The sequence below is a fragment of the Cupressus sempervirens genome, chromosome 9 (assembly GCF_028749045.1).
Source record: "Cupressus sempervirens isolate cs-2001-9-10 chromosome 9, ASM2874904v1, whole genome shotgun sequence".
Taxonomy (NCBI): Eukaryota; Viridiplantae; Streptophyta; class Pinopsida; order Cupressales; family Cupressaceae; genus Cupressus; species Cupressus sempervirens.
Window position 1 is genome coordinate 583,645,623 of NC_143126.1, and position 27,954 is coordinate 583,673,576.

Genomic DNA, 27,954 nt, shown 5'->3' on the forward strand with positions numbered 1-27,954 from the left:
TAGCCTATTTCAAAATGAATTAGTCCAATATAAACCTCATACTATTTTTGACACTTACATAATAGAGATTGAGTATGGTAGAAAAAAAATAGCACCTTTCCTGTTGTCATTCTTTTATTATTTTAAACTAGATCTTAGTATGCAATTGGAGGCAATACTTCACCAAGAAATGAGATAATTGATAGGATGTTGGGATTGGGAATAAGTTATTATATAGTCTAGAAACTGATTTGGTATTTTCCTTTTAATTTCTCCAATGCTTGGTCTCACAGATTTTGGCTTATGTTCATGCCTAAGCGCATAAGTGTGTTTCTCCAGAACTTTATAGATGTTTTTGTTTCATTTCATATGTCTATTATCTTAAATTAAAATTATTTCTAATTGCTACTCATCTTTGAACCTGTGATCAAATATAAATTTCCATTATAATAAGAAGATATCCTCATTCGTTTTGATACAAAACAACTCAAGCAAAATAGGAATAGGTGACAATAACCAAATGAAGTTGTCACACTTTTCACCATCTTTGTAGCATCTTAGAAATATATTGCTAAAGTAATCTACTGTAATGATATAAATATGGAAGAAAGGAACCATCACTTGCATCATTAAACACTCATATTTTTCCTTAAATCTAAATTAACTTGGTTGAATTACTAAGCAAGTAAAGGGTGAAAGACCTGGTAGACTCTACTTCACACTCACTACAACTAAGATTGAGTACCATAGGCTACATTCCCTTGAAGAATATTCTTATTTTAGGAAAATACCATAGATGCACGTGATGTGCTTGATCAAAATAATGGTATCATTTATTAGTTAGCTCTCATGGTTTTAGGCAAATCTCTTATAGCTTTATGTAATTACTCTGTGTGTGTGTGTGTGTGTGTGTGTGTGTGTGTGTGTAGGGTTTAGTTTTTTTCACCAGATATTTTCCAAGACATGTCTTAGTGGAACTCAATCCAATGGTCAACTTTGGTGGTCTTGACAATGTGGAATTCCTCACAACAAATTATGGGAGGCTCAATGTGCCTTGTGATGCCAAATTTCTAAAGATTTTAATTTGGGTTTAGCTATATCCCATTATCATAAAATTCATCACAATAGTTTCTATTCTTGTTTGGTAATCAGGTTCAATTGGATGCTAGCAATAAGTTATGGTAGGGCTGGTCTAATCTTCATAATCAAATGAGAATTTCAACAGGTATGACCTAGCCTTGGTTTAATCTTCACATGCAACTCGTTGTTTTCAAACACACATTTATTGATAACTTGTTACACTTCATGTTGTTGGGCTAACACCGATGAAGTTTCGAGATTTGATGTTGCCTCCTTAAATGTATGTCATAATTTAGTAAGCATTGCTTAGCTAGTAAACAATGACCTAAGAATGCAATAATCCTTCTAATGATGGAAAAGTTAAAAAGAAGCAAATTTAGCCAAAACATAAAATTCAAAGAAGAATATAATAATCTTGGTGAGAAAATGAGAAAGTTGAAAAACATATTGCGAAAATGTAATTGACCTTGAATTAGCTTGGATGAGATAATTGAGTACATATAGTTATAAATGGAAAATCAAAACTATTAAAGAGGAACACAAATGGGGCCATAAATTATCTTGCATATGCACTAACTTGAAATGGCTCTCATGTTGTAGACCACTGCCAAACACACTCTGCCAAATAACAAATGAAGAACACGTTATTATTATTATTTTTTTATGAACCTGATATGGTCAAAATTTCAACCCAATTGGGAAACCCTAATTTGGTTAAAATTTTGACCAACACAGGCATAAAATAAATTTAAAAAGTATTCAACAAGTCCATGTAGGGCTTGGTGAAAATAAAAGGTCAAAAATTGATCTATAATGTACTAGTGTTGCAATTGTAACAACTTAAAGATAAGAAGAATCGAAATCAAAATAGCTAAGAGACATTGTAGGGAGAATGGTCACACTAAATTTGGGTTTGATTATTATCCATTAGTAAGTTGTATGTTATATTATTTTTGCAATTAATATACATATGAACTATAGAATATAGGTTTGATTATCATCATTTTTATATCAGTCGATCTCCCCAAGGTAGTACATGATATGGACCAACACATCTTAGAGGAACATGGAGGTGTTAATATGGAGGAACATGGAGGTGTGGGTATTGAAGGAGAATATCACGATCCCATGGAAGATGATGATCATGTGCTAGAAAACACATTTGAAGATGATGGTATGAATGCATTGATCCATGACACATTTGGTACTAGTGATGCTATTGATGATGATGATTATGATGAGGATGACATTGAGGCTATCCATGATTGACCTCTATGTGACAAGGAGATCATGAATGTTTATGAAGGATCTCAAACAAATCTTCTCTTTGTTGTATTGTTTTTGGTGAATTTGAAGGTTATGAATGGTTTATCCAACATAAAAATGGCACGTATGCTAAGGTTTGTGATATATGTCATTATAGTATATAAAAGGTGAGATATGTACTTTTAAGATTGTTTATACTAATGACTTATATTTTTTTGTTGTAGATTGATAGGTGATTATTTATTACCACCATCAATTATTCTCCCTTGCTCGTATATATGACACTATGAAACATATCGGAATGAAGTATCAATCAATAGATGCTTGTCTTGAAGATCATGTAATTCATCATAAAGAACACAAAAATGCAACAGAATGCCCTGAATGCCATATGAGAAAATATCAAGATGATCAAGTGACAAAAAAGGTGCCTCGCAAGGTCCTTCATGACATCCCAATTACTCCACATCTTAAATGAATATTAAGGTGCAATAGCTTGGTACAATTTATGGATTACCATGCAGGAAATAGAAGTCAAGATGACATTATTCAAATACATGTGGATGGTTCAACATTTATGGACTTAGAGGAAAAGTGGCCACACTTTAAAGAAGAACCTCGAAGTCTTAGGCTTTCTGTGGCAACTGATGGTGTCAATCCATTTAGAGAGATGAGATCTGTTTACTAGGTGTGGCCTACTTTTTTTATCAACAATAATCTTCCTCCATGAATGTCAATAAAGAAGGGAGCCCATTATGTTAGAAATGATTGTTCCAGGTGTTTTATTATTTTATTGTTAGCTACATGTAATTATAAGTCTTGGAGTGAAATGACCAAAATAATTAACTAATATTGTTCATTCAACTAGGTAAGTACCAATTGAAGGATATGAATGCATATATTACACCTCTTATCAACAAGTTACTGGTGTTATGGAATGGTTTCACTATGTATGATATCTCTATATCAATTGGACAAAACAAATTTCAATTCCATGCAATGCTTGTATGGAAAATTCATGATGACCCAAGGTTGACACATTTTTGTGGCATGTTATGCTGAAATCTAGTTGTACAAAATAATACTAACTCCAAAAATGAACATATTTAATCCAATTGTATCATTGTCTTATAGGTTTTCAAAGGGAAAATTTGCATGTCCAATGTGTGGTCCAAAGATGAAATATCATCATTCCAAAAGTTTAAGAAAGCACGTGTTTGATGAGAATAAGCACTTCCTACACAAATCATAAGTATCAAAGTGCCAAAAAAAAATCAATGGGAAAGAAGAAACTACATCAAAGCCACAAAGAATGACACCTCACATATGGTAGTTGGAATATAATAGAATTTGAGGTCATCAAGGCAACAATTTTGACCACCTTCTAATGGGACTAAAATGTTATCCCAAAAAATTTAGTAGTGTGCCCTACTATGAGCAGCTACAAATTGTCAATTTGTTTGATACTATGCATATTTGGAATAATATAATAGAGAAACTGTGGAAAATATTGGATGGAAGGTGTGATAAATAAAAACTTTCCAAAATTTGTAATGACATTCATGATTCCAATCATGCAATGAAAAATATCATTGAATCAAATAGCAATGGAGACTGGATTAATGCATGTTCCCTTCCTTGGTTAATAATGAAGCAACAAACTAATGCCATAAAAGAAGTCATACAAAAAATTTGATTTCCTACAAGATTTTTTGTGAATACAAGCAATCTCATATCAAAGAAAAGTGAATTTGGGCTAGGGCTGAAAATGCATGATTGGCATACCTTCATCAAGGTAAGTCATAGTCTTCTATATTTATGATATATTTGTTAAAATGCATTCAAATTTCATTGTATTACATTAGAAAAGAATGAAATGATCAGTTGGAAATTGTTGCAATATGTGCTACCCGTATCACTCCCAAAGAACTTCGACAATAATATCAAACAAGTGATATATGTTCTTGAAAAATACATGAGGTAAGCAATGATATTTTTTCAATATATCAAACAAGTAATATATTGTAAAGTCTCATATTTATACATTTTTATGTCTTGAATCCCTTGTAGGTGGTTATCATCTAAAGAAATCCATAAAGAGGTATAAAATATTGGAAGAAAAGAATTTTTCTACTAATATGTGAAATACAAAAGTGTTTACCTTCAATTTTTTTCAATGCACAAGAACACTATCTCATACACCAAGTTGAGGAGATTGAATTGTGTGGACCTATACAACCTAGTCAATGTGGATGGTTGAGAGATACTTCAAATATTTGAAGGGTTTAGCTTGAAAAAGAGCATGTCCCAAGGGTTCTATGATTGAGGGATATATGGTATACTAGATGATGGTGTATGCTACTCAATATCTTCCTTATCTTGCAACAAAGACTCATATAGATTGCAATTGGGATCTTGACTCCATTACAATTTTTGTAGGGGAGTACTTGGTGGGGAACGATAGATTTAGGAAAGTGAAAGGTAATAAATTATGAGATTCTATTGTAGTTAATTAATTCTTAATCTTCAAAATAAATCTATTGTAAGTCATCTATTTACTTTTGTACAATTGCTAAAGAGTGGGATGCAATATATTTATTTATTGCAAACAATCAAGATTGGATGATGGTATGGATTGAATGATGTCAACATTATGGTCATAGATTAAAATGGGAATCTATGTCTTCATTGGTTAAACAAGCTCATTTTTAATGGAGATCCCAATGTTACACAAAAGGAAATAGATTTAGCATATGTTTTAAGAGTTCTCAAGATACATATAAGTTTGTTAATCAACCGTATGTTTTTGAACTCGTGATGCAATAACTTATACATGTTTGACATTATTCTAGGTGATTAACAATAAGTATATGTTATTCAATTTTTATAAATTTCACATAAAAAATTTAAATGACACGAAGAGAATTTGTGGTTCTGGGATAAGTGCAGTCTTCCAGGTGACCAATATTTCATCTAGAAATGACTTACATCCTCGAGAATCTTAAAATTGATACTATGTCATTTTGGTTGATATACTTGACTATGACTTTAATTCCTTCAAATTAGTTAACTTCATCATCAAATAGTATAGATTAAAACTGAATCAAAATGATCGTGATAGAACTATTATTGAGCATGAGAATGAATTTTCAATGATTAATACAAGATTGTTTTGAGCTAGTTGGGGATGATCCCTATGTGAGCAAGTATTTTACTCAGAGATTCCACATAAACTGGGTTGGTCATTTGTTGTTAGAAATGATCCAAGGGGAAGGATGATAAAGTATAATGCGATTGAAGAAGAAGATACTGAGGAAGAGGAAGAAGTGGATCATGATCAAGAGTTAATCAATGATGCTTGATGCAAATGATGTTACTACTGATCATGATAATGCTTCTATTGACCACAATGATGATGATGATGATGATGAAGATGATGACGACTAGGATAGTGGTGGTGATGATGTTGATGAGTATGATGATCTTGATGATGAGATGGATGAAGACTAATATCTTGTATTATAGTTGCAGGTGATGCAGAGGTTGTTCCTAAAGAGTGTGTTGAGGTCCAAGCCATCAAGCAAGATGATTTCGTTGGACAAGGTAAAGAGTGCTACAATGTTCTTTAAAATATTTAAAGTCTCAACTTTTAAAAATTTAACCTTTTTATTTGTTATTGTAGAGGAGCCTTCTTTGAAAAGGATAGCGAGTGCATGTCCATGAGTGAGAAGAAATATTGCCAACAACATTGATATGCCTTTGCAACAATATAGGGAAGGACAGAAAAACAAAAAAGAAATGATTCATATGAACTTATGTAACTTATTTATGTAATTTATTTGATAATGATCGATGTTTATGTCTACATGTTTTATTTATGTTCTATAGAATGTTCATGTGACTGTTCTAATGAATCTTATGTTTTAATGTTAATGTGAATGTTCTAATGAAACTTATGTGTTAATAAATGTTATGATGAGATGATTCATGAATGCTACATTTTATTAATACAGTGAATGAATTTTAGATGTTAACAAGAAATATAGATGTTGGGATGGTGGCAATGAGCTTCCACCTTCATGTGGTTGGCATTGACTAGTAGAGAATATTAAACTATTCTCAAAACCAAGTGAAGCTTAACATTAACCTATGATTGCATGACAATGAACTCTGTGAATCTCTTGGTTTTAGGCAATGCAGAAGGATGCCATAGTAAAACTCATTGATTTATGAAATTTAGTTGTAGTGTATGAAGTATTCAAAAGAATGCCTTTCTATGAGATTACCTCAAATTATTCCTCTCTAAGGTATTCTATTGTTTCTATTTATCTGCAATCCTATTTGATTGCATTGTAATTTTTTCATCAACATCTTTGATCACATTCTATGATTGATCATATAAATAAGAGAAATATATTAGAAAACATGATCCAATGTAAATTAAAAAATTAAAGTATTTAGCTTGATTTCTTTTGAATTGCTTGCAGAATTGATGCTGTTGGTATTTATCTCACTTCTGCTTATTGTTGGGCAGACAAGAATTGCAAAGATTTGTATATCTGGGAGCTTTGGAGACTCTTTACTTCCATGTCCATAGGTGGAGGCCTCAGAAGAAGAATATAGTAGTGTTGAGGAGACTAAAATTTTTTCAATACATAGAAAGCTCATGTTCATAGCTTCTCATGAGACACCATTAAGGTAGAGCTTGGCAATAGATGAGGTTACAATTGGTCATTATGCTTCAAAGGTAGATTTTTTTTTCTTGTATATTTAGATCAAATGGAGTTATTTTTCTAATGGAAAGAAAATTAAATGGTATTGTCATTTCTTATTTTGATGCAAGGGAAGGTTCTTCTTATATCACAAGATGGACTCCATCAACTACATCTCTTCATTTTTGTATTGGTAGTTTCTCGTGTCTTGTCTTTCATTGGAATTATGACACTAGGATGGGAAAAGGTATGAGTCATTAGGCTTTCCTCCTCTTATTGTTATATTTTCTACTTTCTCATTGAATGATTGTATTTGATAATTTTTGTTGTAAATTGGAACACATGAAGAAGAATTTGAACAATGGAAACAAATGATATTAGATCATTCTAAAGTATACATTTATTCATGATATTTTTAAAAAATTTTTAAATGAATCTTGTCATACAAATTGACTAGATTTGTTGGGAGGTAGTAAACTTAAAGGGTGAAACAAATATTATAGCGTATATGAATACACTAAATTCATGTGCTTGTGCATTCTATTGTTTCACAATATTCTCATGAACTATTCTCATTATTTCTTTTAAGCATGGTGATATGTTGAATAATATTATAGGGAGGAAGTAGAGGATCCTAAAGTCCAATCAAAGTTTTGTCTTCAAAACATGGACATATTAGCAAAGGAGGCCACCACAATATGTTGTGTACTTGAACCTATGTTTAATCTTTTTGATAGTGGGAAGCATTGGTCCCTTTATAATGTACTCACACTATGTGTTCTATATGACATGGAACATCAAATGACATGTATCTCAAACTTGGTTTCCTCAGGCTAGTGAAATCTTTGGATGGATGGTATCTAAATTAATGTTATGAGTGACATAATAGTTTACAAATCATAGGAATGAGTTTGTTTGAACCAAGGACAACCCATCAAGAAAAATGAGTTAATATAGTTGGTTCAGGTGAGTCAAGGAGCTTGATTAGTAGGGTCACGTGGCATAGGCCTTGCCATTGACATTGCATAAGTAGTTATACAAAAGACAATTAAAAAAATAGTTGAAGAAAAATAAAATTTTCCAATGGAACTTTTAAATTTTTAGCTTTTCCATGTAACCTTTTCCATTTATTATCACTTCCAAATAACAATTAAAGTGTAATTATGTCTTGTAGATACATGTTTTTTCAATGATAGAGAAATATATAGTTCCATGCTTAATCTCTCATTCTATTTTATGTACTAGTGTGTATGGGTAGTTTATCTTCCTTTGAAGGTTAAAAAGTTCATAGAGAAGACATACTAGCATACTGGTTTATTACTCAATAGTTTCCTTAACTTTGTACTTGGTTTGTTATCATACATGGTTAGACTTAGAACATTGGTCAATCACCTTTAGATAGTTTTTCCTTGACTGTCATTTTTTGTCTCAATAGTCCTAACATTTACATATTTGATGTGGAATCAACTATTTAAATATTTTTGGAAAGGTGACCAGATGATATAGTATGGTAAGTATGACATGTTTCAACATGGGCACAATAAAAAAAGTAATTGAGGTCCACTAGATAGTTTTTCCTTGACTGCTTAATATCAATATCACACATTTAGTATGCATGATATTTACATATTTGACATGCAATAAAATGCACAAATATTGTTGGAAAGGTGACTGATTGATATAATATTGTAAAAATGATATGTTTTGGCATAGTATAGGTTGAAAATTAATCAAGGACCATTAGATAGTCTTTTCTTTATTACTTTGCATCAATATCATACATTCTTCTATATGATATTTACATGTTCAACATACAATTAAATGCATAAATATAGTTTGAAAGGTGATGAAAAGATATAATTTAATAAATATGCTTATATTTATTTTCGAGGTTTCTTATCCCCCATTTGGATGCATCCTCATCACTTGCTCCTATCCTTGATCCTTGTTATTTCCATTTTGAAATATTGTTCCCATAATTTTTAGGGTACTTCAAAATATCCCCTTTAAACATTCTTACATTTCTCGGATTTTCCCAATAGGGGAATGTGGATGTGGTAGGATCATACTTTATTTCACTGTCGTTCTAATACATTTATCACCTATGAATCTATGATTCTATCTCTAGTGGATGTTTGATATTGAAAAAATTAATATTTAGCTATACATGCTTGTACTATTGAAGCAAATTAGTTTTTTAAATTTTGGGAATATAATTTTTTCTTGGTACAGTAATTGTGAAAGCAAGCAGTGGGCTAAGATATGTTGTTGGGTGTCAGAATAAGTTAGATAAAGATAAGCACAAATTATTTTAGAATCTTTGAAGGGATTTTTTGAAAAAAGGCTAATCATTTTGTTTGTGTTTATTGGATGTAGGTGGACCCTATTGTTTATAATATGCTATATGATGATCCTAGAAATGTGAGATACTCAACAATAGGAGGGTCAGCATATCAAATCAGGGAGCCAAGAGAGTCTATTGAACTTCCTTTAATGAATGTTGAACTCTTTCTTAGGGTTGGAATCAAACCTCCTAAGGTAAAATTTGTGTGGGGTGCAAATTAATCATGGTAATTACTTGTTTATGCAAAGTTCAACTTGCATGTTTTATTTATTCTTGTTGGAATTCTTTCATAGAGGCTGATTCTTTTTTCTCCAAGTTTAGGGAGGAATTCTATATGGCTCTACTAGAACAGGAAATACACTGTCAGTAAGAGCTATTGCTAGTAATATTGATGTCAATTTCCTTAAGGTTGTGGCTTAGATTTTTTGATATCCATCTTACTTATATGCAATCCAACTTTCTTATTTCTTGTACCTGAGGTTTGATTTATTCCTTCTTTTTGTAATATTATTTTTTAGGTGGTTTCAAGTGCTATATTAGATAAATATATTAGCGAAAGTGCAAGGTTGATTAGGGAAATGTTTTGTTATGCACGAGCTCATTAGGTATGACTTCTTATTCATTTGAACATCAAAAGACTATTTTTTGGTGTTTGTAAATATAATTACCAATGCTACTATATATATATATATATAATTTTTTTTTTTTAAATTTCAAAATATTGTGTATGTCAAATTATTAGCTCATCACATTTAAGAATTTGAAGGTAATGACACTAAAAGTATTTCTCTATATGCTTGCAACCCTATTCCTCTTAGTAATTGCATTGCAATCTACTAACAAGTATTTTGATTAATATAAATCAAATTCTTAATGTTATAGTGGGGCTTTGTTGTAGCCATGCATCATATTTATTGATGAAATTGATGTAATGGGTGGATGTCATTTTAGTGAAGAAATAAGTTCTAATCAAGAAATTCAAAGAACTTTAATGCAATTGCTTAACCAACTAGATGGTTTTGATCAATTAGGAAAAGTATTGTGTTTTAAGGTACTCAAGCTATTGTAATTGACAATCAACTACATTAAACAAGAAACTATGTTATTTAACTTATTTAATATTTTTCAAGGTAGTGTATTTTTCATTGTGACCTAAAAATCTTGTTAATTTTAACATTAAATGTTGGTAAAAATGATCATGGCAATAAATCATCTTGATGTGCTGGACCCAGCCTTGCTTAGACTTGGTCATTTGAATAGAAAGATTGAGATTCCACTTCCAAATGAATAAGCAACAATGGGAGTATTGAAAATACATGCTCCAGGGATTACAAAATAGAGAGACATAGATTATGAAGCTATTGTAAAGCTTTCCAAGGTCTTGTTTTGTTTTTAATAGTTTGAAATTTATCCAAAATATTTGAGTTTTTATCCTATACTATTATGGTATGTTTTGGAGTTGGTAATTTTTGTTTGATTAATTTCTGTATAGCTAAGATTATTTCAACTTTAATTAGGGCTTTAATGGAGAAGATCTTCATAACATTTGTACAAAAGTTGGTATGGCAGTCATCCATGCAAAGCATGATTACATAATCTAGGAAGATTTAATGAAGGTGAATTTTCTTTCCCTTTTTGTTTAGCATTTTATAAAATTGGAGTTGCTTATGCTCTCTAACATGTCACTCTTACTTATCTTTGCCATTTAGGTTGTTTCCAAGTTGAATCAAGCAAAGAAATTGGAGTCAAGTTGTTCAAGAACTAATCTGTGTATTAAATATCTATTGTTAAATTCAAAACAAATGTACAAATTTTATGTTTGGCCTTATGTGAACAAGCTTGTATGTTCAAGTGGTAGACAATGTGATCCAAATGATGTGATCATTGCACCAATGTGGTCCTTATTTTGTTTAAGACTTAAGTCATGCTTTTCTTTTTAAAATTTCAATGTAATATTGTTAGGCATTGTTTGAATCTCCAATATGATTCATATTATTTCAATGACTTCAATCATGCTTTAAAAAATATTAAAATGTTGATTCAAGGCTTCTCCTTTGGCCCGTGGGTCAAAATGAGATTTAGGGTGTGTTTGCGTGCATGGAGGCCTCAACCAAGGTGGAGAAAATGCAAGAGGTGGCTGGATAAAATTTTATTCACTTTGCACACTTTCCTACAATTTCACCTTGCATCTGAATTAGTTTCTCATAGGATACTTTATCAAATAGTCGAGTATGTCACTCCTACCATAAATAGAATGGAGAGAAGACATTTTAAATGAGAGATCTACATATGTTGCACACATGTCTTTTACAATTTGTTCTACCAACTTCTTCATTTTGTCACTACCAAAATTTTACAAGTGAAGTCGACAATGATAGATGAAATAGGAAATTGAACCCATGTGGAAGTATATTGACGATGGTTGTGTGGTATGCAAGCCAAATTTATTTAAAGGTGACAAATGAAAACATGGTTATAAATGCCTTAGGATGCCTACACTTCTAGAGTTCTCTGCCATGGTAGGAACTAACAATAGAATACAAAAACTACCAATTCTTTTTTGATAATGCAATGAGTTGTCGCAATTGCAATGTCTTGCCCAACAGAAAGCCATCACTCTCACAACATTATCATCACATACCATCACACTTGAGATGGTAAAATCTATTAGATGGCTATCGCTCAAACAATATTGTCGTTGCATGTCATCGCTATTGCAATGTACAATATGATGGATTGATGTCAGCCTTGTAGCAACTCCATCACAGGTGCAACTTTAGACTGAAAATGTCAGTCTTTGTAATTTCAGCAGTCAGTCATCTAAATTATGATGACATGAAGAGGTACTCTTCACCTTTCTTTTTTCCAAATTGTGATGGCTTTAGGTATCCCAATTGTGATGGACTAGCTTGTCGTCACAATTTATGACAACAAAAGTCTGATATCCATCCTAAGGGGGCCAATTCATGCTAGTGACACTCAAGCGACATGTCATTGTTGCAATTGCAATGGTTTGTCATTGCAATTGAAGCCCAAAAGTAGGAGTGTGATATGTTAAGATTAACTGCAGACATAAATAATAGTTACATGTAAATATAACCAATATCACAAAATAATAAATCCCACAAAAGAGAACACAAGACACAAGGTTTTAACGTGGTTCACCCAATTCTTGGGCTATGTCCACCAACAAGTTCAATATTATTATTACCCAATGATTACAATTCATAATCCCTTACAAATCAATGCTGCCACAAGAAGCTACAATCTCATCATACATTATGAAATCCCTAACCATAAGCCTTTTTATACAAGCTTTTGTCACTTACAAACTTAGGGCTAAAATAAGTCATCCAATAGAAAAAATAACAATTGATGGTTTTTTACATTAGTAGAGTCATTTTTAGCTTCATGGGCACTGCTTCTAGATAACCCCTACCGGGGTGGTCCCCTACACCCCACCATGTACTACAGTAGGGAGCACACCTGAGGTGTTGCCCTTTAACCTCGTCTTGGGGGCACTGCCCTCAAATAATCTAAGGGGAAACCATGCTAAATAAACCATTGAGTCTAATTAGGCTCCACATCACAACATGATAGACTCATATGCCACCTTCCTATGGCCATTAGTGAAGAAGCTAATGGGATACTCCTTTTCCCAGTCTCTGAAGAGGAGGTCAATGTTGTTTTTCTATGGAAGCATATAAAACTCTAGGACAAGATGAGTTCCCTTTGACTCTTTTCCAGGAATTTTGGGACATGACCAACCTTAATGTCACAAGACTTGTAAGAGATTTCCTTGGGATGGGTAAAATGTTGAAGAATTTTAATGAAACTCATATTGTTCTTGTCCCCAAATCTCAAGACCCTAAAAGCATGAAAAATTTAAGGATAATCAACCTATGTAACACCATCTACAAGATTTTAACTAAGATGTTGGTGAAAAAAACAAAAAAAATTCTAGACAAAGTTATCAGTCCCAATCAAAAGTGGTTTGTTCCAAGAAGACAAATTTTGGGTGTTGCAATTGCTACACATGAAATTATTCACTCCATGGGCAAGTGCAAAGACTGAGGCATGGCTTTCAAGCTTGACATCTCTAAAGCTTGTGATAAAGTGAATTAGTATAAGGTTATCCTAAAGCTAGGGTTCAATGATAGATCTATTGGTGTTTTGAAATTTCTCACTTCTGTCCAAGGGGTTTATCTTAGTTGGTTGAAGCAATGAGTTCTCATTGTGGAAACCCTAGTTCAAATCCCAAGAGGGACATCTTTGTGAAATTCTAAGTTGTGACTCTTGGTCTTCTATTGTTTGTATTTGTCTCATTATAAATGATGGATTCTAAATTGTGACTCTTAGTCTTCCAAATGTTGTTTCTAGTGTGGTTGCTCAAAAGGAGCTTGAATAAGTTTTTAATTCTCATGGTGTTGCTTGAATAAGCACAAGATTTATAAACAATTTCAATATAAAAATTTCTCACTTCTTTTTTCTTGTTAATGGAGTTCCTTGGAGTCTTTTCAAGGATAGCAAAGGCATAAGGCAAGGTGACCCTTTATCTCCCTACTTGTTTATTATGGTTGTTGAGGTTCTTGGTTGTAAACTAGAACTGGTTGTAACATCAAGGGCATAAAACTTTCCTCTATGCTCCCTCCCTTTGTTCTATGGCAATTTGTGGATGCTAAGTTTCTATTTGGTAAATCCTCAACTGTTGAAGCAATAGAATGCCAAAGATTCAAGAAAATGCATTAAATATAATAAAGCAACATATATGTTTTTAACACAAAAGAAAATCTTTAGTCCAAAAATCTTAATATTTTTGGCTATTAATATGTGTTGGTTAACATATTTGTCACTACAAGTGCTTATGTAAAACTAACCTTATTCGCCTTGAGGGAAGTGACAAATGTTCCAACAGTTAGAGAGATTGCAATTGATCACTATCAGATTACAATCTTCCTCTATGTTTGAGAGGGGCAACTCCCTCCTATGATGTAAGTATTTTGGATTTTGGTGTACTTTTCACTTTAAAGTATGAAAGGATAGAACATGAAATCAAATAAGATGAATGGAAGAAGCCCAAGAGATATACATATGAACATCAAATGGGATTCCTAAGAGATAACAATTTGAAAGGCATTTTCAAACACAAAATGCAATGATGACAAAGAATGAATAATAGACCCTAACATATAGAAAGATACTAGTGCATTCACATCAAGATTCCAAAAGATTAATGTTTTTCTTTGCATCGATTACATAACTTAGACAAATGTATAAAGGAGATACTAATTTAACATTCAAAAAAAAGTAATCATAACTGAGAGATATATTTAGACATATGAACATATGCATTGTTTATTATTTTGCTAAAGTACTAACTCAAAAACCTTTATACATAATATGAGAATTTATTAAAAGTTTCTTAGTATTACTACAAAGTTTCCCCTTTTCCAAAAAGTTCGTCCCCCTTACACATTATAAAGTACCTCTTATTTATAGTTCTTTTCACATAACTAACTCCTTGTTGGGTTAATAGCTAACTCCCTTTTACAAATTTTGGGAGAGGTTTATTTCTACAAAGTTTCCCCTTTTCCCCAAAAGTTCTTCCCCCTTATACATTACAAAGTGCCTCTTATTTATAAGTCTTTTCACATAACTAACTCCTTTTTGGGTTAATAACTAACTCCCTTTTATGAATTTTGGGACAAGTTAATTAACCTCTACAAAATTAATCCAAAATGACAAAAATCATGATTTACAATATATAACTAGAAGTTTATATCTTGTAAGACAAGAGTTAGATAATCAGACCCCAATCAAATAACTATTCACTCCTCCAACAGGATTTGCAATGTATATCCACATTTCTCTCTATTCAATATCATCATGTGTTTTGATTTCCATCTCCACACCTTCGATCAAAGGGTAACCTCTATTGACATGATATGCAATTTCTCAAAGCACATGATGAAACATTTGATATACTGCCATGTCTTAATTCTCACCAAGAGTAACTATTTAGATCTTTTTCAATATTTGTTACTTCATGCCTACTCTATAATTATTACATTTCTTTTGATTTCCAAGGATTTTTATTAAATAGCTTATATGTGTCCATTACATGTTTCCCATGTTTAATCAAAGCTTGTATTTTGACCCACGGGGAAGATGAAATTATGTTTTTGTTGCCCATATATCAAAATTGCCTAAGTTCTCAACTTTTTGATGCTATGGTTATTTTTGGAATATGCCTCAATTTAAAAATTAAAATGGTCATTTCCTCTCAGAGTTTTTTGGGAAAAATTTCCCTTCAAATCCTCTAAATAATCACCAACTCTGTCCAAAACTTCAAATTTTTAAAATTTTGGTCCTCGAGTCAAAAGTTCTCATAGGTTAATAGAAGGAGCCAAAATACATATTTTCAACTTGATCATTAACCATTAAACTCTAAAAAGGTTAAGATTAATTGTCAAAACACATATTTCACTTAGAAAGCTTAACCATTAACCTCTCTATCAAAAGGTTAAGATAAGTTTGCAAAATTAAACTTTTAAAAGGATAAGTTTTAAGGGTCAAAACACATATTTCAAACCAAACTATTCACCATTAACCTTTTAAAAAGAGGTTACTGTTTGAGTCCAAAATATGTGTTTTTGGGACGGTTATTAACCTCTTAAATTTCTTGGTGAAGGATTAGGTATATTGGTGGTTCACGATCAATCATAATGAAAACTCATGTATTTACAGGCGAAAAGCTATTTTTACAGAATTGACACTATCACTTCTCATGCAAACTAAAGTATGAAAGTGACAAAGAACTAAAATTTATAGTTATAATGCATATGTTTTTGGAAGAACTTCATCACCCCATGCAAGTTTGATGGTAACAATTCATTGACTATAGGCAAAACCAAATGTAAAGACTACTAAGGTGGCAATGATTACCCCCAAGTTGTAGTATTAGATGATTTCAAAATATTGGTTGCCTATAGATATCAATGAAGATAGGATTATAAGGTGCATATGCAATGTTTGACTAACTTCCCTTAGCCTTGAGTCTGTGTAGAAAGAGGATTGAGTTAGCGAAGGTATGAGTAGGTGAATTGAGACCAAGACAAGGCATCCTCTCAGCTTGTGGTTTCCAAAAGATATCACTGATTTTTGTTTTCTATTTCCTTTCTACTTATGCAGTGAATGGAGGGAGTCATTACGTTGTGATAAAAATTATCTCAAACTATGATACATGATTTGTTTCACATGAAAGAAGCCACTAATATGAAGATTATATGGCTGAATACTTCTATTCTTAGCCCGTGATAACCTTCCATCAAATTCCAGATAAGCATTTTATGATTCCCAACATTTTTACATTGGCGGTGACTATGGACAATGCCTGCCAACTATTTGATAGAGTTCACCAGGCTTTGAGTGCATGAGTGGTAAGACATGAGATCCTTATGCCATTTTTTCATTCCCCATCAGGCTAAGACAAGCATGTGAACTATTTGGTGGAAAACCTCAACGGTTCTAGTTAGTGAAATAATACTCTTTAGCATGTATGCACTTTGGTATAGCTAGATAGTTCAAGTCATATGTGACAAAGGTTTTGAGTTTTGAATGAAATATATGAGCATCAAAGCAAGTGAGCTATTTAGAGTAACATCTATACTCTCAGCCATGGTTTTCTCTACATCTCCCAATCCACAATACTCAATGTAGATGCATCAAGAATGAACACTAATTCATTTAACAAAAAGCTGCTACAGACGTCATATCCCTTATACTAGATTTGATTTGTTTAAAGAAATGAGTAATTAGAATGTGATCAAATTGTTTGACCAAATATCAGGCTTCCCTCAACTCGTGGTTTTGAGAATTAACTTGACAATTAGATAGGTACCAAGAAAGAGTTCTATGTATATGTTTCTTCAAACAATGCATTGATCAAATATATGCAAAGTTATTAAAAATAATAGAACTAAATATTGGAGCTAGCTCGGGTGCTTTTACACGTAATATATGGGAATTGATGGATAAGTTTTAAAATGGAGTAGATGTTTGAGCATCTCCTAATAAGTTTCAAATTGAATTGTGAAGTCTTTGATTTGCGAAGTAAATTGAGGAAATTGAAAACATTTAAAATAATTAATAGAAAGATCAATAGTCGAACCATGAAATACAAATACCTAAGGCTAGATTATGCTTCCATTTTAAAAAGTAAACTTCATGACATTGGTGATACCATTTTAGGCAGTGTTTTCCTTCAAGATTTTTGTTCATCTCTTCAGAGCAAGGACATGAATCCTTTAGCTGGAAAGATATTGGAAAGCAGCCTGGCTCAAGCAAAAGGGCACCCCATCTCAGTACAGTGCCTTGATCTAGTGTTGGAATGCATGAAGGCCTATTATCCAAATACTAGGGAAGTCATTTCATCAAATGATAATGTGAATTATTGTCTAGATATTGTTTCTATTGCCATTGCCTTTTGATTAACTACCAAAGTACAGTACACCAAAATCAATTTAAGAACTGCTAAGGAGTACTATATCGCAAATCAAACACAATGTTTGAACACCATTGCTAGGTCATGGCTCTTGCAACCAAGGAAAGGGAAATCTCAACTAGGCAAGTCCATCCATAGATCATTGTTAAAAGAAGAGATAGAAAATATGTTAATTGTATTAAGCAGGATAATAGGACTTTGGGATTTGCATTAGTTCAAGGGTTGGATGTTCTTATTTATTAACATGATCTACAAAGGGAAGCAACACATTGATTGGGCTAAAATTATCAGTGACTCACTATACAAAAAACTCATAGAACTCCAAGAAAATGATTGTTTCCACATGACTTCCTACCTTTTCTATACTATTACAAGCACCAAAACTTGGCCAAGGCTTAACTAACAAGGTATATATAATGATACAACTATTATTTACAACCATCTTCCTTAGATACAACATGACAATAGCCTAGACCATTTTAGAAGAGAAAATGATGCATTTACTTGAGAGAAATTCAAGGAAACATGGGACTCAGAACTTCATTAGAAGCAGTAATGAAAGTACAAAAATAGGGAAGTTTTTTCATATAGTTCCCAAAGTTCACTTATATCAGATTAGCTACCTATGATGGGTATCCCCTAATGCTACCTAGCTTTGTTGATGATAAATTTATCTTGATTGAAATGTGCAGGAAAAGTAGTCAAATCAATAAATTTTACAAGAATAGGAGGATAGATGAAATACCTTTCCCTATCACCATTAGATATTGTAGCTTTGATACTACATCAAATGCAAGGAACATAGAGAGATCCATTACCACAATTAATTTGCATTCTAATACTATGCGTTTCCCTTATGATAGTAAAGGCTATGTAGTTAATGAGTTAAAGTTGAACCCCAACCTTGATCACTTTTTGGCTCTAGAAGAGTTTTGGGAAGATTGTGAAAATGATTTCAAATTAGGAAGAGAGATTGGATGCGGCTTACTGTAAGGCGGGTAACAGAATTCAAGTTGGATATCAATGTGATAGGTATAAATAATGATGAACTTTCCTTGGTCAATCCCTTATATTATGAGAAAATAAAATTACTAGATCTCCCCCTATTGATTGATCAGTTCATGAGTTAAAAAGCCTAAAGGAAAGAACTGCATATGTCCTTAAAAGAACAAGGATTGGGTTAGTAAAATCAGATCAGAAAAAGTGATTGGTGAATTTTGAAGTAAATAGAGAAGAAGTAATCAAGGAGAATCATATCAAATGGCATTGGAGGAAACTTCTAATTAGAAAATGTGGCAATTAGATACTAGTGATCTAGATAAAGATGAAAATCTAAATCAACCATCTAAGTTTACGGTCAAAAGAAGGAGGACAAAACTGAAAGGCAAATCTAGTAGAGTGAATCAGGAAGGAAATGAAGCTAATGAGAAAGATCAAATAACTCCTAGAATTGTTGAACAACACATCCTAGTTACATCCTCTCATGATCTAATAACTCCTCCTTTGAGCCTCTCCCCTCCTGAAATATCATTAATAGACATCACATAGTTAGATAATCAATTATCTAACTCATAAGATTTAATGATGATTGATGAAAATACAACATGTAACATGCAAATTTCACTTCCAGGTACTACACATTCATGGCTCAAGACTAGCCTTCAAAAGAAGAAGAAATTTGTTCAAATGATCCTACCTCCATTTGATGTAATCTCTAGTTTCCTTCAAAAGCCTCCTAAAGCAAAAAAGACTAAAGTGATGTCTAGGTTGGCCATTGATAAAACATTAGGTAATCTATGCATAGAAATAGCCAAGCTCGTAATTGAAAAGAATGTTGATGAAGCATCTAAGTTGAATTTCATTCTAGATAGGGTTGATCTTGGTCCATCTACTACAAAAAGAGATTTTCAAAATTTTGAAGTGACTACTACCCAAATGTTACAAGAGAAAAGAAAGAGAAAAGATCCAAGGAGCAACTCAAAGAGAAAGTTTAGATGTTGATTTCTTACATCAATTCTATTAGCAATTCCTCTAATACGAAGGTAGTAGTTACTTGACCAGCTTTAGTGGGCCCTGATGGTATTCTTGATCATGTTGTTGTTGAAAGAGTAAATAAACACAAGTCACATAGTATGATGATCGAAGCTTGGATAAAAAAAATGATAGAAGACACTTCAAAACTCATAACTGGAGTGAAGGAAATATATGGAAAAGTCATCAAGTAGATAGAAGAAATGTCTAAAGAGTTAGAAAGCAACAAAGAGCAGAAAGTCACTTGGCAAAAAGTAGCTGATGAATTACAAGAAATGTTCAAGTTAGATACAAACACCCTTGCGCTCAAGAAAATTATTGCTGATCCAAGTGAGAATCAGACACATATTTGGAGTATAAGTATTAACTGGAAGATGATAAATATTAGCAAAGGGATAACTGAATTTGAAAAATTAATAGCTTTATGGGAACAACTGAAAACAAAAGTTGCAAATGAATTAGTCTCCACTATCACGGGTGGGGTGGTAGTAAATGATCTTCAACATATTGATCGCCAATTTTTTCTTGATTCTTTCAGTATTCAAATTCATCATAAATAGAGAATCGAGTATTGGATGCCAAAACTATGATGAAGCTTAGTTTGGTCATAGTCACTTTAGAAAATTGCAACATTTTAGCCTATCAACAAGAGTTAGAAGAGATTGAGGATAAATACTTTACAACCAAACTTAAGATGGAGAACATTTTCATTCTTAATTATGATTCAATGATAATCATCCTTGATGCTTATAGGGCTTTTCAGGATAAGTGAATCATGTCCAGATAGATAGTGTTCATAGCTAGAAGACCGGTGATTGGATATGTATACATTCTTATTAATTCTAGCTAAGATTTTGTTTTTGGAAGTTCTCCTTTTATAGGTTCATTTTAGTGAGGTTAATTAACCTCTCCAAAATTATGTATTTTGGAGGTAGTTATTAACTATGAAGAGGTAGTGTCTATATAAGGAGTAATTTTTGGCTTTGTAAGGGACTTTTTGGATTTTAGAAAAAGGGAACACTATGCTAAAATTTTGGTCAAAGATGATATTTGGAAAGTGTGTACAAATTTTGTTGTTTTAATTAGAAATTCCTCTTAAGTTCTTGGTGCAAGAATATAAAGGAATGTGCAATTCAAGAAAGCTATGAAGTCATGTGGTACATTTGTCATCATGAGCTTTCTCATCTTTTAAAGTTTGATTTCATCTTTATTTAAAAACTTCAAAATTATATCATATGAGGGAGCTGCCCCTCTAAACACAAAGGAAGGCCACATACCAAGGGCCTATCCAACTATTGTAAATAGTTTTCCACATACACTCCATTGGGCATTTTTACAGCGACAAATCTATTTACCAACAGCTTTATATTTACCATTTACATTTTCTTGGAAGTCTCTATATGCTTCATTTAATATTTTTGTATACTATAATTGCCCTTAACAATGAGCTTATTATTTAGAGCATTTGCATTTTGAGTAATAATTTGTCAAAGACTTGTGATCTTTTTTTGTGTGAGCACTTTCCACCATATAATATTCCATAACTAAAATACTTTGATGGATGTAGATTGCTCAATCCCAATTTGGGGGAGTGTTAGGGAAGTTAAAATTGATAATTTCATGTTGAGTAGACCCAATATTTCTAACTTTTATATATTCTATAGGAATTTCATCGTGTGAGATGAAATCTCTTTGAGGCATTCGGAGTCCAAACAAACAATTATAGCAGAGTCCATGTTTCCTTAACTTTCATGCATTTCTTTATGGACGTAATGTCAAATAGTTAATGTGCTTGTCTATGCTTCCATATTTGGCATTTATTCTTCAAACATTGTGTTGAATTTGGTTGAAGTGCCTCGATGACTTCCATTTATTGTTTACGACATGCCCAATATTGAGAGATCAATTTTACATATGTTTGCAAATTTTCTTATGCTTCCCAAATGCATGCTTTGAAAATTTTAATGAGTGTTTATCTTTGGGATTTGAGACATCATTCATCTGTATGTCATGCAGATGCTTCCATATGATTGGACACTAAAGAAGAAAGTGTATGCTATGACATGATTAGATGGTATGAGGAGATCACGTACCTATCACATGTTGACATTTTGTCAAATAATATGTGCTCCTTTGTATCCTCTTGCAAACATCACACACTAAGAAAGAAATTAAACTTGAAAAAATAAGACAACTTTGACTATTAACACTTTGTTCTTAGGATTCAAGCCTTAGAGTGTGATGTTTAAGCCATCTACTCACATACACATCTTGTCCAAAATGGTGGCATGAGATTTTATCCATGAGGCTAGTAATACCATGAGACGAAATATAGCAATGCATTTCAAACTATATATTTGTATGAACACTCATTTCACGACCTTGCATTAGATCAAACACTTGCTCATAGACATTATGTAAAATAGTTTGTTTGCAAGGAATTCTTTGATTACCAGATTCCATTATCATTTAGATGTTTGTGTCCAGTCATGATGAAATGGTAGATTTCCTTGGGTGTAATGCAACAACTAATAATAATTTGGAACATTCAGGTAATCAATTCCACCTTCCACAAATAGGGATTTCATGGCTTAGTTGATGCTAACTTAGTCTTGTGCATTTTCATGCTACGTCTGACCTATTTAAGTAATGAGTTGTGAGCCTCATAATATCTTTCTTTGGGACAACGAAATGGTGACCCTGCCATAGATGTCTCCTACATGCTAAGGGCATGCTTGGTTGCAAGCATAGGAATTGACAATAGGAATGACCTATTCCAATAAAAACTATTTTTTGGAATAGACATAAGCTCATTTGAGGGGTAAAATGGGAATATGTATTCATATTCCCTATTCCAATTGGCACACCAAATAGAGAATATAAAAAAAATTCATAATTTCTTATTCCTATTCTAGCAACCAAATGGGCCTTAATTGTGCACCCTTCCTTATGGTTCGAGTATTCATCATGTTCCCACTTGTACAAATGAGATCATATCACCAGATAAGATTCTGTGATATCTTCACATTGGAATGTTGATAGCTTCGTTGCAAAGAATCTTTAGTCATAATTCTTAGTTGTATCATTTAGAGGATAACTAACTTTTTGGGAGGTTAATTATCCTCTTTATTTTCAACTTCTTATATTTGGCAGAGATGGTAAGAATTGTCTCCAAACCGCATGTTTTGGGTCCTATGCTTAACCTTTTGGTTTTTAGAGGTTAAGGTTTGGTGCTCAAAACATGCACTTGGAATGATTTTCTTAACTCTTTTTCTTGGATGGGGAGGTTAAGAATTTTAATGAAAATACAAGTATTGAACCTCATTTCTTAACTTCTTTAAGTTTTAAAGGTTAACATTGCAATAAAAACATGTGTTTCGAGACCTTTCATTAACTTGTCATAATTTCTAACTCAGGAATTGGATTTAAAAAAATTGAAGTGTTGGGCAGAGCTAGGAATGAGCCGAAGGCATCAAGACCTTAAAATTATTAAAAATACAATAAAATCACAGACTCTTTTAATGCTCAAAGTTTGGTAGATTTGAACTTTTTTTGATCATCTAGAAGATGATTTTTTTCATAATTAGATAAGTATGAGAATTAAGGCAACAATATGTTCATATCCCAAGCACTTATTTGGGCCTCCCTCTCACCATTAAGGAAGCCACCGTGCCCTTTTGTAATATAATCCTTGAAATAATTCAAAGAGAGCTTTTTGGATGGAAAGGAAAACTCTTGAGAAATGCATGAAAACTATAACTCATTTTTTCTTTACTCTAAGGTATTCTAGTGTACTTCCTCTCCATCTTCAAGATTTTTTGAACTATGGCTAATAAACTGGGAAAAATACAAAGAAATTTCTTGTCGACTAGTATCGAGGAAGAAAAGAGAATTGGAATTTGTAAGCTAACTAGGTCGAATAAGAATTTGATCATTATAATGAGGTGGAACCTTGTGGTTGGTATTGTGGACTAGTCCAAACTTATGGAAGAAAAATACGTCAATATAAAACATTTCCATAGAGCATTGGGTGCTAGGGCTTGTCTTATAGATTACAAAATCTAGAACAACATCCTCAAGTATATGATCCTTTTAAGAGATGGATTAAAATGAAAGTTTGGGAATGTAATAATTATTAGATTTTGGGAGTATAATTGGATTGGTGATAGACCACTTAGGGATGGTCACTTTTTCTTATTGATTGGAAGACTTAAGGATTGAATTTGTGATTACATTATGGACTATGTTGATCCTAGTGGGAAGTGGAAAAATCTTGCTCAAAGTTTCAAAGATAGGTCTTATTTGATAGCTAGAGTTGATGATTTATAGTCCCTTTTCGGTGGCTTGAAAATTCCCATCTTCAGAAGGCAAGACAATTGTCTTTATTAGAACTAAATTAGAGGCTATTACTATTAAATTAACTTAGAATCTATTGCTAAATTCAAAGGTGATCTAGATTGTTGGAAAAAAAATTTGGAACCCACAATTGATACCTAAAGTCAATTTTAGTGGGTCTTGATACATATGATTATATAGTGAAGAGGGGCAATCCTCTACCTAATAGATGTGTTATGTGCAAGAGGGCTGAAGTATATATTCATCACTTATTCATCCACAATGGGTTTTTAGGAGGAAAATGGATCAATTTATTGCCAACTTTCCCTTCCCCTCAAACCACTCTCTTATATAACAACTTTGGAGCCAAATTCTCCTATGTGTGTTGGAGAATACAGAATAAGAGAAATAATAGGATCTTTAGGGTTATCATTAACTCTTGTGACAATGTTTTTCACTCTTGCAATAAGTTGTTATTAGAGAACATCTCAATAAAAAAATGGAAAGTCCCTAGTTATCCACTATGAATGGATGAAAGCTTAATTGATGTTAGCTGGAAACTACCTCTACAATTTGATAAATATGACAACTACAAAAAATTAGCTAAGCAAAACACTACATGGAAGGACCCTTGTATGCATTGGCCAAAATTAAATTTTGATGGTGATACATATCTTGGCATGGGAGGTAGTGGTGGGGTTATCAGCGACCTTGAACGTCAATTTATTGTTACCTTTTCTATTTAGTTGTAGGGCCTTATTATTAACTAGGCTAAAGGAATGACACATATATGGGGTCTTAATTAATTTTTTCCTTTCAATTGGTATAAAAAACCTAGAGATTGGGGAAAACTCTAAATTAATAATTAATGTAACACATGGTTGAATATCTGTTGGTTGGAAATCTAAGAGAATTAATAAAGATACTAGATTGTTTATGACTAGTATGGAGAATTTTACTTTAAAACATAGCTTCAAGGAAGGAAATGTTGTAGTAGATTAAATGAATGCTTTGGTTTTTGTTAAAAATGACTTACAATGGTGGAGAGATGAAAATGTATAGCCAAAGAATACTAAAACCCTCCTAATGTACAATAAACAAAATAATTCTATCCATTATGGTTTTTAAACTCATAATTATTATCTTCTAGGTTAGAAATTTATAATCCATGAGGGGCATTCCTTTTTTGAATTGGAAGTTCAAGTCGTTGCTCTATTGACATGTGAATCAAGACTAATCACATGGCAAAAATTTTGGACATGTTACTCCCTATGTTTCTAAAATATGTTAGTTGGGACTTGGGATAATAATGAAGTCTGTCATTTTTTTTAAGATTTCAAAGTTGGAATAAAAATATTTCAAGCCATCCTTCCCCACATATGATGGACTACTCATATGTATCAGGGACATCTTTAAAAAAAGAAATGAATGGCGAGATCACTTGCAATAAAAATGCAATTAATTATTTCTATTATTATGATATTTTGTTCTAGTTTATCTATATTTTTCCTTTTGAGTTTTATTCTGGTATGCACTCTTTTTTAGAAGAATTATCAAACCACTTATTCTAACAACTAAATTTTGGAATGGAAGACCATGGGTAGAGACATAATTCATGAAAAAATTGATAAATATAGAAATGACCCTAGTGTGTGGTTTATTTGTAAGGAGGTCAATATCAAATACTTCATGGAGAGTATTATTGGGTCTGACAAGTGTTTCTCTCAATAATTTGTTTCTTCTTGGGAGGAAAGAAGTGACACTATTAGAGGCATTGCCTTTGAGGTGAATGAGGAAGTAATAGAGGAAGAAAATGGTCTCTTTACTAAGGACATATAGTGGAAGAAAAAAAGTAGGACTACAAACATTGCTAGTCTAAACTAGTTATTATGTGGCAAGGACTAACTCGTCAAATTTCATGGTGGTTTCAACCGTGAAAAAATGCCAAAACCTTGAGCTCAAGTGTGTGTTGTTTTCATGAAATAACTTTTTATTTAAGGCCATCTTTTATTTCCTATCACTACCTCCCCTTTCTTAACCACCTTAGAAACCATGCCCTTATTTATGTCCCTCTTATCATGCTTCATTCAATGAGTAGGAATGTTAAGGAAATCACTAAAGCTATGAAATAGGAAAATAATTCATTTGAATTTATGGGTATGATTGTGTAAATATTTTTTCATCAACATTTTGAATCACTCTACATGATCCATCATCACGATGCAAGATAGCTGAAGAGGACAGAGATAGATTACAAACATAGAGACCACTGTAAAAATGAACAAGGGGGAAGGAGAGAGAAAACCAACCATTGCGCTCAAGTTGATAATACCTCTCAAAAACCTAAATGAAACAAAAAAAACCAAAAAATTCAACCTAAACACTAATAACCCACAAAAAAGAAAACAAGGGAGAAAACACAATCGTAAGAAAATAGAAATGATGGTGCCTGCAATGATGTATTTTCTACAAATTGTTTGCATCAAAACTCAATGTATCAGGTATCCAATACTCAATTTTGGTCACCCAAACTAGTGAAAAAAATCACATGGAAATTGAAGGGTGTGGATTCAAGCTTAATAAAAGGTTTATATTCTCCCCTTTATGATTCATGTGATTTTAATTTCTTTGGCCAAGTATGTGCCTTTTTAGTTGTTATAAATGAGATGAATCAAAAATAGTATACAATCCTCTAATTCCCTTTTTATTACAAATTGTTATAAATATAGTTTATAGGATATGTTACATTATATTATATATATTATTCATTTAGTATATATTATAATATAGTAATAATATGGTGTCATTGAATGGGTCAATTCTATGACCCCTTTTGACCCATTAGAACAAATGTAATATGTTCCTAGGGGTCCTAGGACCCCTAGCAACACATGTTGTCATGGAACGGGTTAAAAGGGGTCATAGGATATCCTATGGACACTTTCGACCAATTTCATGTCAACATGTGATCTCATAGGGGTCGTATGACCCATACAGACATGTATTATCATAGAATAGTTTGAAAGGGATCATAAGATACCCTATGGCACCTTTCAACCCATTTGATGACAACAAATGAACTCCTAGGGAGGCATACGTTATCATAGAATGGGTCAAAAGGGGTCATATGATATCCTATTGTCCGTTTTGACCCATTCGATCACAACATGTGAAATCCTAGGGGCCATAGGACCCCTAGGATCATATGTTATCATAGAATGGGTTAAAAGGGGTCATAAGGTATCCTATGGTCTATTTTGACCCATTCAATGACAACATATGAACTTCTAGGGGTCTTAGGAATGCTATAGACGTATGTTATCATGGAATGTGTTAAAAGGGGTCATATGATACCCCTTTCAACCCATTTGATGACAACATATGAACTTCTAGGGATTCTAGAACCACTATGGACATATGTTATCATGGAATGGGTTGGAAGGGGTCATAGGATATGCTATGACCACTTTCGACTCATTTGATGATAACATATGAACTCCTATGGGTCCTAGGACACCTAGGGACATATATGTCATCATATAATGGGTCAAAAGGGGCCATACAATATCCTATGGTCCATATAGACCCATTCAATGATAACATATAAACTCCTAGGGGTCCTACAACTCCTAAGAACATATGTTATCATAGAATGGGTCAAAAGGATTCATAGAGTATCCTATAGCCCCTTTCAACCCATTTGA

The 27,954-nt window shown here is 32.6% G+C and overlaps 1 pseudogene; it reads left to right on the plus strand.

Moving 5' to 3' along the window:
* The window catches only part of LOC149540024 (26S proteasome regulatory subunit S10B homolog B-like), a 114,154-nt pseudogene that overhangs the window by 68,524 nt on the left and 17,676 nt on the right, over positions 1 to 27,954 (plus strand).